The sequence below is a fragment of the Mastomys coucha genome, unplaced genomic scaffold, assembly GCF_008632895.1.
Source record: "Mastomys coucha isolate ucsf_1 unplaced genomic scaffold, UCSF_Mcou_1 pScaffold23, whole genome shotgun sequence".
Classification (NCBI taxonomy): Eukaryota; Metazoa; Chordata; class Mammalia; order Rodentia; family Muridae; genus Mastomys; species Mastomys coucha.
Window position 1 is genome coordinate 2,678,705 of NW_022196906.1, and position 12,272 is coordinate 2,690,976.

Here is a 12,272-nt window from a genome sequence, read left to right on the forward strand (position 1 = left end):
CCTGCCTTCTGAGTCCGGGATTAAAGTGTGTGCCACCACAAATGATTTCTTTTCTTTAAACAAAACAAAACAGAAGCTTTCTTTAAAAAGATTCATTATTTTTATTTTCTGTATATGAGCGTTTTACTTGCATGGAAGTGTACCATGTCCATGCATGCCTGGTGCCTGCCAAGGCCAGAAGACAAAATCAGATCCCTTGCAATTGGAGATACAAATGCATTTGAACCACCATATGAGTGACGGGAGCCTGGGTTCTCTTTGAAAGCAGTCCACATTCTTAACCGCTGAGTCACTTCTCCAGCCTCACACTTTGCTTGTCTGAAATACTACTCAGAGTTAGTTTAAGATACCTTCTCTGAATGTATCAATTCTCAACAGCTGACTAAACAACCTTGAAGAAAGCTAGTTACCATCTCCCTGGCCTCCTCCTAAACCTACTAAGTCCAAACAGAGCTACCTAAGCTTATATCGCCTTTTAAAGCTTACTCCAGGAGTGGAGAGATGGCTTAGTAGTTACCCATAGGACAATTCACGAGTCTTTGTAACTCCATTCCCAGGGGTTCAACGCCCTCTTTTGGCCTCCGTGGGCATTGCACACACATTATACAGAGACATGTGCAGGCCAAACACTCATACACATAAAAATGAAATACAATTACTCATATGTACACACACACACACGCACACACACGCACATACACATGTACACTCACACACACAAACACACACACGTACACACACACACACACACACACACACACACACACACACACCTCTCCAAAGATTGGCTCCTAGTGTAGGCTACACTGGAAGACTGCCGTAGGCATCAAAGGCTCGTGAGTTCTTTACTTTTTCATAATTTGTCTCCAGTACTGAAGCATCAGTTCTGAGGCCTTGGTTTTAGGTCACAGTGCTCTTCTTCTGAGTTCAGTCCCCAGCACTACATCATGGGGCACAACTGTCTGTAACCTCAGGTGCAGGGGACACCAGCAGTTACGCGTAAACACCTCATACAGACACACACCTGCACATAATTTAAAAATAAAAGTAAACCTTTTAAAAAACCAAAATAAAGGTGGAAGATAAGAAGGAGAACGAGGAGAAAAGTACAGAGAGGAGGAAGAGGAGGAGGAGGAGGAGGAGGAGAAGAGCAGGAGGAGAAGAGGAGGAGGAAGAGGAAGAGGAGGAGGAAGAGGGATTCTGTGCTGAGGGATATTGCGTTTTCTGCTTGGCCTGAACTGATGCTGGGGATGAGCTGGCTAGTTTCTGAAGCCCACAGACCACCAGCTTAGCAGACTTACAAGTCACAGTAGGGATCTGGGGGTGAGTGACTCATGCCTTGTGAAGTCAGTTTGTCATTCTCACCTATGTGCAAAGGTGGGGTGGCCTTCTTGTCCTGCCCCTCATCACCCCTGCTAATTGAAGCTGAGATAGCAGGAATTCCTTGGGGTAGTGTAAAAGAAATAACTCAAAGTTTGGGTAAGAATGTTGGAGGGTGGGGGCGCCTCAGTCCTTGGATTTTCTGGGCTAGGGCACACTGCCACCCTTCTGGCCTTGGATCTGGGAAGACTCTAGGTCATTAGATTATTTCCCCAGCCCAGCACAGAGTGGAACTTATGTAAATAAAAATCTGTGTCATGAGTGGGAAAAAAAAAGAACGTTGGAGTGAACTTTGAACTGACACCAAGATCTTGAGAGACACTGAGAAGAACAACCCAGCTTCCACCCCAGCTCATTTCCAATGGGACAAAACCCATGATGCAGCCCTGGCAGAGGTCAGGCTGGAGAAAAGATGGGCAGGACTACGGATGCAGGAAGCAGGGTAAATGCGGTTCTCAGCCTGGTCTAACCCACGAGCCTGGCAGCGCTTTGTGGTCTATGAGTTCCCTACAAGTGAATTGTAGTGTTTCTATTTGTCCTGTGAAACAGCTCAGTGTGAAGGCACACACGAGTAATCTCAGCACTCGAGAACTAAAGGCAGGAGGCTGGGAGTTCAAAACCAGCTTAGGCTACACAAAGATATATAAGACCACTTTGCAAACTCAGACCAACCAACTACCACCATCACCACTACCACAACAAAAAACTTCAAACCACTACCATTTTAAACCAAGGCCCATGCACAGCTTCAGCCGTTGCTTAAAGTCCCCATTGTCCCCAGGCTCCATCAAGTTCCCGTAGTAAAGAATTACATTAGCTAATTTTCTCCTTGCTCTAACAAAAATACCTAACAAAGGCAGTTTGTGGGAGGAAAAGCTTGGTCTGACACTGCTGGAGGAAAGGCTTGTCCTGACTCTGGGAGAGGAAGGGCCTACTTTCCTGTTTGTAGAGACGAGTGTGTCTGGAATGGGAAGCCTGGTGGCAACAATGTTAGGCCACATGACAACCTTGCCATCGGTGGGCGGGCAAGAAGGTCACGGGAGATGAATGCTGTTCAAGGTGGGAGATGAATGCTGTTCAACTTGTTTTTTGTTCTCTTTCTTTTTGTGTAGTCAAGGTCCCTAAGTCCATAGGATGCTCGCCCCCCTCCCCCCATCTACGAACACACATTTGGTGAAGTTTTCTGGAAATGTCCTCAGAGATACAACTAAGATGTCTTTCCATGGAGATGCAAAATCTCATTAAGCTGGTAATTTCAATTCAACAGCTCAATGACTGCCAATGTGAAGAATAACAGGGTAAATCTCACCTGCCACCTCTTCAGAGAGTGCTGTCTGATGCTCTTTCTACCATTATCAGGGAGAATGAGGAGAGATGTGTTACTCTGGATCTGCTCATCATGTCCACTATCTGAACTCTTTTTGTTACTGTCTGTCTTCCCACAGCTGGTCCACCTTCAGGCTCTGCACCACAGGGATGGTGCTGGCCTCTAGGCATCTCTTCTCTTTGGCATTTTCTCATCTGAATTCATTGACGTCTGGCAGGCAAGGCTATCTTTTTGCTGGGTTTGAGACAGGTTCTCTCTCTGCAGCTCTCACTGACTTGCAACTCCTGTAGAGTAGCGTGTCCCTAGCCTCCCATGAATGCTATACAGGTGCTCTACCACATCCTAGCTCTCCCCACAGAGATTGCTTTTAACTACCTTGTAGGTATTCACCACCCACTGGTTGAATAAAAGACTAGCTTCTCCCATAGGGCTGTCTCTTCTCAGCATAGGGGATGCCAATTCAGCACAATGACTCCCTGTTCCACCTTCAAGATCTTCTAGAATATCTGCAGTGTCCTCAGCACCCTGTTATCAAGGCTCCCTCCTTCCCTCCCTCCCTCCCTCCCTCCCTCCCTCTCCTCCCTCTCCCTCTCCTCCCTCTCCCTCTTTCCCCCCTCCCCCTCCCCCTCTCCCACTCCCTCTCTCTCTCTCTCTCTCTCTTCCTCTCTTTGGTTTTTCGAGACAGGGTTTCTCTGTGTAGCCCTGGCTGTCCTGGAACTCACTCTATAGACCAGGCTGGTCTGGAACTCAGGAATCCGCCTATCTCTGCCTTCTAAGTGCTGGGATTAAAGGTGTGCGCCACCACCACCTGGCTAAGGCTCTTTCTTTCTTGAACAATATTTAAAATTCATTCTTTCAGAATTTCGTACAGGTATACAATATATTGTGATCATACCATTCCCCCCTCAGGCTTCCCAGACTCTAGCCATTTCATCCCCTCCCATCTTTTTGTCCTTTTCTTGCACAGATGAGTCAGTGTGGAGCCATCATTGGAGCATAGTCAACCTACTACCAGGGGCCACATTCTCAAAGAGAAGTGGCTCTTCCCACACACAGCAGCCATCAGTTGCTAGTAGCTCCCAGCAGGAGGTGAGACCTCATAGCTGTTTTCTCATTTCGTCTGCAGTTTTACTGGCTTGATCTTGTTCTGCAGTGTGTCCACGAGTGCAACAGCCACATCACTACCAAAGTCCAGCATTTCACATCATTGCTTGCTGTCTACCCTGCGGCGGTTCCTTCTGTCTCCACTTCCTGATGCCCCTGAGCTTTGATGAGATTAATAGAAATGTTTAGGACTCAGCATTTAACAATTACTGATTCACACCTTTTCACTAGCATGACTGTACTAACCACTGCCAACTGTATTTACTACTACTACTACTACTACCACTACTACGACTACCACTACTACGACTACCACTACTACTACTACTACTATTACTACTACTACTACTACTACTACTACTACTACTACTATTGTTTGGATTTTTTCCCCCACCCCTGAGACAGGGGTTCTCTCTGTTTAGCCTTGGCTGTCCTGGAACTCACTTTGCAGACTAGGCTGGCCTGAACCTCCAGAGATACCCCTGCCTTTGTCTCTCAAGTGCCGGGATTAAAGTCATAAACCACCAAACTCGGTCATTGCCAACTGTAAACAAGAAGCCTCTCAGTTAGACAAAGATTTATGGGCATAAACATAAACATTTAGAAGGTCATTTGGCAAGACCATTTAGCAAAATACTAACAATAGGCTCTCCTGCCCTTGGGACTTGTAACTAACCGACACTTTGACCAGGTTTACAGTATCAGACATGAATTCCTGCGGTGAAACTTGCCTCCAATCCTGTCAGAAAGCAGCTAGTTACATCCCTAGCAACTGTGCCCATATCACCTGTCAGACCAATGGGGACTGAGTAAGGCCACTGAGCTTTTCTCCCCCACTGAGTTGCATAGCTAGCACCTCTGGCTCTGTGAAAAGTAGCACTTGTAGGAAGTTTCCTGGACAGCTTGAGGCTGGTCTCTATGTCCTGAACAAAATGTGCGGTGTCTTCAGCACTGGGGTCTTACCATCTAGTAACCATGAGAAGCTAAGAGCCATTGCAAAGGCCTGTGTTCTAGAAACTCCTGAGGTTCCCTGGCCAGTACCTGGTAGGAAGTGTCCCATATGGCACTGAGCTTTTAATAATCCGTGTCTTCTGGGAGCAGTCCTGTCATCACCCTTCAGTGCAGCGTACCTCTATTCAAACCCTTTAAAACATGGTATGTCATAAATAGTGAGTCTCCATAAAGTTTTTCACACAACCCACCCTTTCTCCCATCTCTCCCATTATCCTCCCTGGATTCAATCCCCAGCATTCCCTACTTCTTCCTTTTTTTTCTTTTTTCTGGTTTTTTTTTTTTTTTTGGTTTTGGTTTTTTTCTTTTTTTGTTTTTTGTTTTTGTTTTTTTTCGAGACAGGGTTTCTCTGTGTAGCCCTGACTGTCCTGGAACTCACTCTGCAGACCAGACTGACCTCAAACTCAGAAATCCACCTGCCTCTGCCTCCCAAGTGCTGGGATTAAAGGCGTGCACTACCACTGCCCGGCTACTTCTTTTATATTACATGTTTTCTACTCTTCCTTCCTGTTGTATTTTTTTTAAAGATTTATTTATTTTTATTTGTATGAGTACACTGTAGCTGTAGAGATGGCCGTGAGCCATCATGTGGCTGCTGGGAATTGAACTCAGGACGGCCCCGCTCGCTCTGGCATAATTCACGGTAGCTGTCTTCAGACACACAAGAGGGCGTCAGATCTCATTACAGGTGGTTGTGAGCCACCATGTGGTTGCTCTGGACTTTTCGGAAGAGCAGTCAGTGCTCTTACCCGCTGAGCCATCTTGCCAGCCCCCTGTTGTATTTTTTAATTGGGTTACAAGATAATAAGTTTCCCAGCACTGAATAACCTGGGTGCAATGGAGCACACTTATAATTCTAGCACTTGGGAAGTGGAGGCACAAAGCACTGGTTATCCTTGGCTACACAAAGAACTCAGTGCCAGCCTGGACTACCTCAGACTGTCTTAAAATAAAATTAAAAAAAAAAAGTTTTAAAAGAATATAGACAGTTTATTAGTTAATATTTTAAAATCTTTCTCTTTTCTTAAAATTACATGATGTGTTTGTGCATGGGTATGTGAAGTCCACAAGAGGATGCTGGCCCCTTGGAGGAGAGTTTTGGGTGACTGTGAGTCACCTGATGTGGGTGCTGGAAACTGAACTTGGGTCCTCTGGAGGAACAGCACACACCCTTAACCTTACGGCCATGCCCCTGGCCTCTTGCTTTGGTCACCGTCAGCATCTGAGGTGCTGCTTTCTGTACATTTTCCCCTACCCCAGTGGGAAAGTCTGAGACCGGCTCCCACTGGGTAGTATATAGTGGGACACCAACCTGACTGTACCAATTTATCATTTTCAGTAGTACAAAATTCAGAGCAATGAGAAGTGGAAACTGTCAGGCCTGGAGATTCTGTTCTAGTGGCTTTGGAAAACTGATAGGAGTCTAGTCAGTAATTTTTAGTTCAAACCAGTGTTAAAATTCTACCCCCACAGCCCCAGATTTGACCAATACTGGCCTCTCCACTGCAGGCCAAGATGTGGCCTCCCTCAGGAGCTTGTAGCTTGTTGATAACCCTCACATGCCCCGATGAAGCTGGAATATAGGAGAACTGTATTGCTCAATAGTTTGGATCACATCCTCTGCACGCTCCAACCAGACTTTTATAGGCTGTGAGCAATTTACTGGAGTTCAAGAGGATCAGGAACATGTGACTTGGGCAGTGACTTCAGGCTAGTCACCTGTCTGCTCCTCAACATATTTTTACATCTCTTATAAAAATCTAAGACAAGGCTTAGTGTATGTTTAAGGGCCTACTCTTGTAGAGGGATTGGTACAAGGGATTGGTACTCAGCATCTATATCAGGCAGCTCACTAGAACTCTAGTTTTGGGGAATACCATGTCCTCTTCTGGCCTCCACAGGCACCTGCACCCAGGTACACATACACATAAAATTATTGATAATTTTAATTAAAAATAAAAAAAATCCAGCCAGGTAGTGGTGGCGCACACCTTCAGTTCCAGCACTCGGGAGGCAGAGGCAGGCGGGTTTCTGAGTTCGAGGCCAGCCTGGTCTACAGAGTGAGTTCCGGGACAGCCGGGGCTACATAGACAAACCCTTTCTCGAAAAACCAAAAAAAAAAAAAAAAAGAAAGAGAAAAAATCCCTAAGGCCTCCTGGGTAGTGATGGCACAGGCCTTTAATCCAGGCAAAGGCAGACTTGTGTCTCAATAAACAAATAGCAAAACCCCCAAACCTGATCGTCTTGACTCTTAGTCAATGACCAGCTGTGATTATGTCGGGCTCATGCAATGGCTCTTTGAGTAAAGGTGTTTGTTGATAGGCCTGAGGACGTGAGTCAAGCCCCAGGATGGTAAAAGAAAATGACTCAATGTTGTCTTCCAATGGCCACATGCATGCACATGCAAAGAATATATGTGTAAGACAAAAAGTTGGTCACCTACACATCACTCAGGTCCTCCTGAGATGCAGCCTACTTTGGGTATCTGTTGAAACTGCCCCAGGAGCTAAACCTGGTATGTGTATACCTATTTAAAGCAGAGGGGGCTATCAGGTGTCCTGCTCTGTCCTTCCCTCCTTATTCTCCTGATGTAGCTCTTGAGACGGTCTCTTCCTGACCTTGGAGCTAAGCTAGTACCCAGGGAGCCGCAATCCTCCTGGCTCTGTCCCCAAAGGCACTGGAGCAGTAGATGTGTGTGCGGCTGCTGCAGGTTTGAACTGGGGTCTGAGACAAGTGCTATTACCTGCTGAACCCCTTCCCCAGCCCAAGTTTACATCAGTAGTATACTTAAATGCAAGTTGCAGGAGAAGAAAGTATTTCAGTCAGGATTCCTACAGGTGATCATTGGCTTTGAACAACTGGTCTCAGTAGCTTGAGCAGGTAGCAGTGAAATCTCCCAGTGCTTATTCTAGGGTCTGGTATGCTTCAGACTGGAAATTCTTTTAGTTGGCTTGAAGACTTGAAGGTAAACAAATGTCTTTAGAGGAGGTAGGAGGCCAAGGCCTGTGTTTGGGAGAAAGACTCAGTGTTGCCCAGCATAGTGTCGCAGCTGTGAACTCTGGCCACGCCCTTGCCTCTGCCTCCTGTATAGCTGGGATTACCAGTATCCTCCACTCTAATTCTCAACTCTGGAAGCAGTTAAACTCTTAAAATGCAAAACACTGACATACATTTAAAGTGCCAGGGGAGGCTCCAGGGGAGGCTCCAAGGGAGGCCGCCCTTTTCTGATCTCTCTAAGCAACTGCAAATATTCACACAACAGTTATATAATTTACAAATAAACTGGGGTAGGACCACAGGGAGGACACTGCCAGAGAGTTAACTTCCATACTTCCTCTCACGGAGCCCAGTTTAGGTGTAGTGACAGTTGCTAGGGGTCAGAGAGAGGTTGGCTGCCCTGGGAGGTATGACCTAGCCCCTGGGCCTGCTTTTCTCATGTAACCTCAGCTCTGAAGAAATGGAAGTGAGAAGGGTTAAGCACCAATCACCCCCAGGGGCAGCAGTAGCGACTGCCTAGGCTGCCTTCTTCTATGAGCCCCTCCTGTCAAGGTGCCTGGCCCCTGGGCACTGCCCACAAGAGGCAGTGGCATGAGCACAAGGCTCATGTTTTTGTGCTGGTGCATCGAAACACATGCTTTGACCAGGCTAAGTCCACGCTGCACCTCTAGCCCCAAGGCAGCGTGTCCTGAGGTACAGAATCCCTGCACTCTGTACTAAAGGGGGAACAACGTTATCTCCCTAAGCTGCTGTTCAGCCATGTGGAAAGCCTACACTGCAATGTCTATGTTTGCAGATCTGCCTGACCAAAGTCGACTGTGTTAACATGTAAACAAGAAAAAAAAATCAAATTTATTTCTTATTCAAAGTATGTCTAGACCATATTCTTTTTGCATTTATAAAACCAAGACTTTTTTGGAGATCATATGAGAATGCTTTGGAAAAATAAAGGCAGGGGTGGGGTGGGGTGGGGTAGAGTGCATACATAGCATGCAGAAGCCTCAGCTCCATCCGAAGCACCTTGGTCCTTCCAGAACCTCGGAGGCGGAGGACCAGAAGCTCAAGGCCATCCTAAAAGACAGCGCCATGGCCACCTGCTTCCTATGTGAGGCTACATGGAGTCTTTAGGAGAAGAACAGAGCAGACAGGATCCTATGTTCAGATGGTATCACAGACTGGGTGCATATGTAGTGAGTGTAGAGGACAGGACCATCAAGAGCAGGTCTTGAAGACACAGACCTGCACGGGTCGGCACCTGTACTGGCACAGCTCCAAACACCATGCCTCTTAGAGGTGAAACCAACATCTGTAAAGGGTCTACCAGTGACTACTAGAAATGGCATTTCATTTTTAGTATTTGTTCTCAAATCATTAAATGAAAAAAAAAATTTAAAGTTTAAGAAACAGTTCAAGTATATTTGAACCACATGAACAAAAAGGCAGGACATAATATATGAGCATGCATTTATATCTAAAATAAAAATGTAATGGTTATATTCATGTCTATATATGACAAGTATGCATTAGAAAGCATTCTAAAAACATGGGAGAAGCTGGGTGGAGGTGGTGCATACTTTTAACTGTAGCCCTTGAGAGGTGGAGGCAAGTGGATCACTGTGATTTGGAGGCCAGCCTGGTCTACTGTTGGAAGTCAAGAAAAAAAAAAAAAAAAATTGGTGGCCACTGAGAGGCTCCAGGAAAACAGGCAGAGGGCTTTTGACCTCAGAGGCATTTTGTCCCCTAGACTGTTCTTGGACATGATTTTGTGCCTCCCGTGACATCTATATTCAATTCATAAGACATATTTAATTTTGTTGGTTGTCAGATCATAGCTGAAGAACCCAAACTGGTCAGCACGCCATGAATCTGATACGGTCTTCTGCCCTGCTTGCATGCCTTCCCAGACATAATTTATAGTATGTACCCAGAAACTGTGTTTAAATTGGTCAGTCTTAGGTAGGGCTGCTGTTAATATTTAGTGCTTACTGACATTTACATGTTTTTCTGAGCTCCTTGGAGCATTGCTTTGTTTCATTTGGGTATAAAACTATACTGAAATCAAATACTGAAAACGGCATTAGATTGCAGTCCGACCATTCCGTAAGACCCTTAAATTCCAGGTCTTGAAGACACAGACCTGCATGGGTCGGCAAAAGTTGATAGTCTACAGCATCAGCATGAGTTCCAGGACAACCAGAGGTACACAGAGAAACCAACCCTGTCTTGAAAATCAAAAACCAACTTGGAGAATACTTTTGAAAGAATTGACAACAATGAAGAGCTCCTTATATTCATGGTCCTTATAAAAACACGGTTGCCAAGATAAAATTCATCTTGTCCCCAGATGTACAAGCAGTCCAAAGCTATCACAGACACTGCCCTCAACTTTTAAGTTTCAAAACCAAATGGTACAGCTTCTGAAGTATTTAATGCATCAGTGCTCTCCTTCAGTCTTCTGCCGGCTGCTCTCTGTATGGCACACTTTCACATGAGCACTTGTAACAGCAACACCACACATTCCGCAGCTGCTTCCCTGGGACCTTTCCCCTTCTCTTTGAAAGTTAAGACTCTGCCCTTAGGAAACAGTTATGACACAGAACACTGCTTGCTCTGGAACCCTGACCAACCTCATCCCCTCTGCCTGAGGGACTCAGCAGAAGTCCTAATTGAAAGAACACAAGTGTAAACAAGTTGACACATTTTAAGATTATAAAAATTGGTTTATTGTAAAAGAAATTCAAGAATAACCAGTTAAATTCTTATCTGCATGCTACCCACTACAGCCAGGAAGCATTAAACACTGTTGGACACAACAAGAAAGACTACGTTGAGGCCGAAATTCAAATTTAGTGAGAGGAAGGGCGCTCAAATCTCCCACAGTCAGCATGAAGGGTTTGATAAGGTCAGAGAGCACTGTCAGGCACCAGGGGCTGCTGGCCATTGAGGTATAACCAGGCACACACCATCCTGAGGGAGAAGGAAGACAGCATATCTCACTTTGTGGGGGAGGTTAAGCAGCTGGAAACTTAGGAAAAACTTTACTGAGAGCAAGATTAAGTCTTTACTGAAGAGAAACAAGTTCATAAAAGCTTTTCTATCACGGCCCCGCGACCTCTCACCAGCCCATGCCCACCTGCCCTCCCCCTCCCCACACTAAAGCTAGGCTGCCTATAGAAGATGCGGTCCTTTATTCTGTAGCTTACTGGCAAATCATAGGCACTCAGCACACCTATCATCTGCCCATTCCCCACACACTGCTGTGGATCATCCATCTGCTCAATTTTTAATTAGAGTAGAATTTCATCTCTGTTCTAAAGTAAATGCATCCTACGGGTGGCCATTTCCCCAGACTTAATTCAAGGGTTCAACTAGTTTCAATTAGTTTCTAATTAAAAGCCTTAAGAGTTGATGGCCTCAAATGAGTGAAGTATGAATCATATATAATACACTGATTGCATTTTTTTGAGCACTCAAAGTACTGAGTCAAACTTTTCTACTTCATTCTTGCCTTATACTAAATCAAATCTTCCTAAGCTGAGGATTTTTATAGTAGCAGCTTTAGCCAAGGGGGAAAAATTTGTTGTTGTTCATTATGAACCCTTGAAAATAAGGGATTCTTCTAGAAGCACTCAAAGACCCTTAAATGAGAGAGGTGCTAGCTGGTGCCACTACAATTCATAACCAACTATTATTTCATAGCTTATATGCAGAGTTAATTCATGCCTATTTTGTTCCTTTAAAAAGTCCTCTTTGGAAAGCATTATTACTCCTGGAGACACACACTCTAGTAATCTTCTTGTAAAAATAAAGCCACAACCATGCTCGGCTCTAGCTCTTCGCTAAGTTCAAGTACGCCACACTCACTAGTCTGACCACTTTACCAGCCAACCCGTGACCTCACAGCATTCTGCACACTACCCCAGGGTCCATTCAGCACAGACATGCAAGCAGGTTTCCTAAGAATGATCTTGTAGGTGACACTCAACCTGGCCTCAAAGTATCTGAGTGAACACCCAAAGCTGAGGCCGAGGCAGAAGGAAGGCCTGCCTCTCTAAAGCTTAAACTCAGAGACTGCACGCCATGAATCAGTCCAAGGGGAGTGAAGCCACTGCTGGCTTCTGTTGCCACTACAGTGCAGAGGACAAGAGAGTGCCTCTTGGCTTTACCTACAAGAGCCCTTTCGACAACACTGCCCTCTCTCCCTCAAACACCTGCAATTGCCACAACCGGAATTTAAACTATTTGTGAAACATAAACTACTGTGTCTAAATGTGTATGTTCAAAGCTACCATTTAAAAAAATAAACTGGAAAGGAAGGAAACGTTTATAAAGATACATTCTGCTATCACACTACCATAGACATTATAAGAGTGTGTACATATGTAGAGAGGAGATAACCAAGATTTAAATAGAATGTTAAAAAGCTAAGAAATACAGATTTCCCACCAAAAGA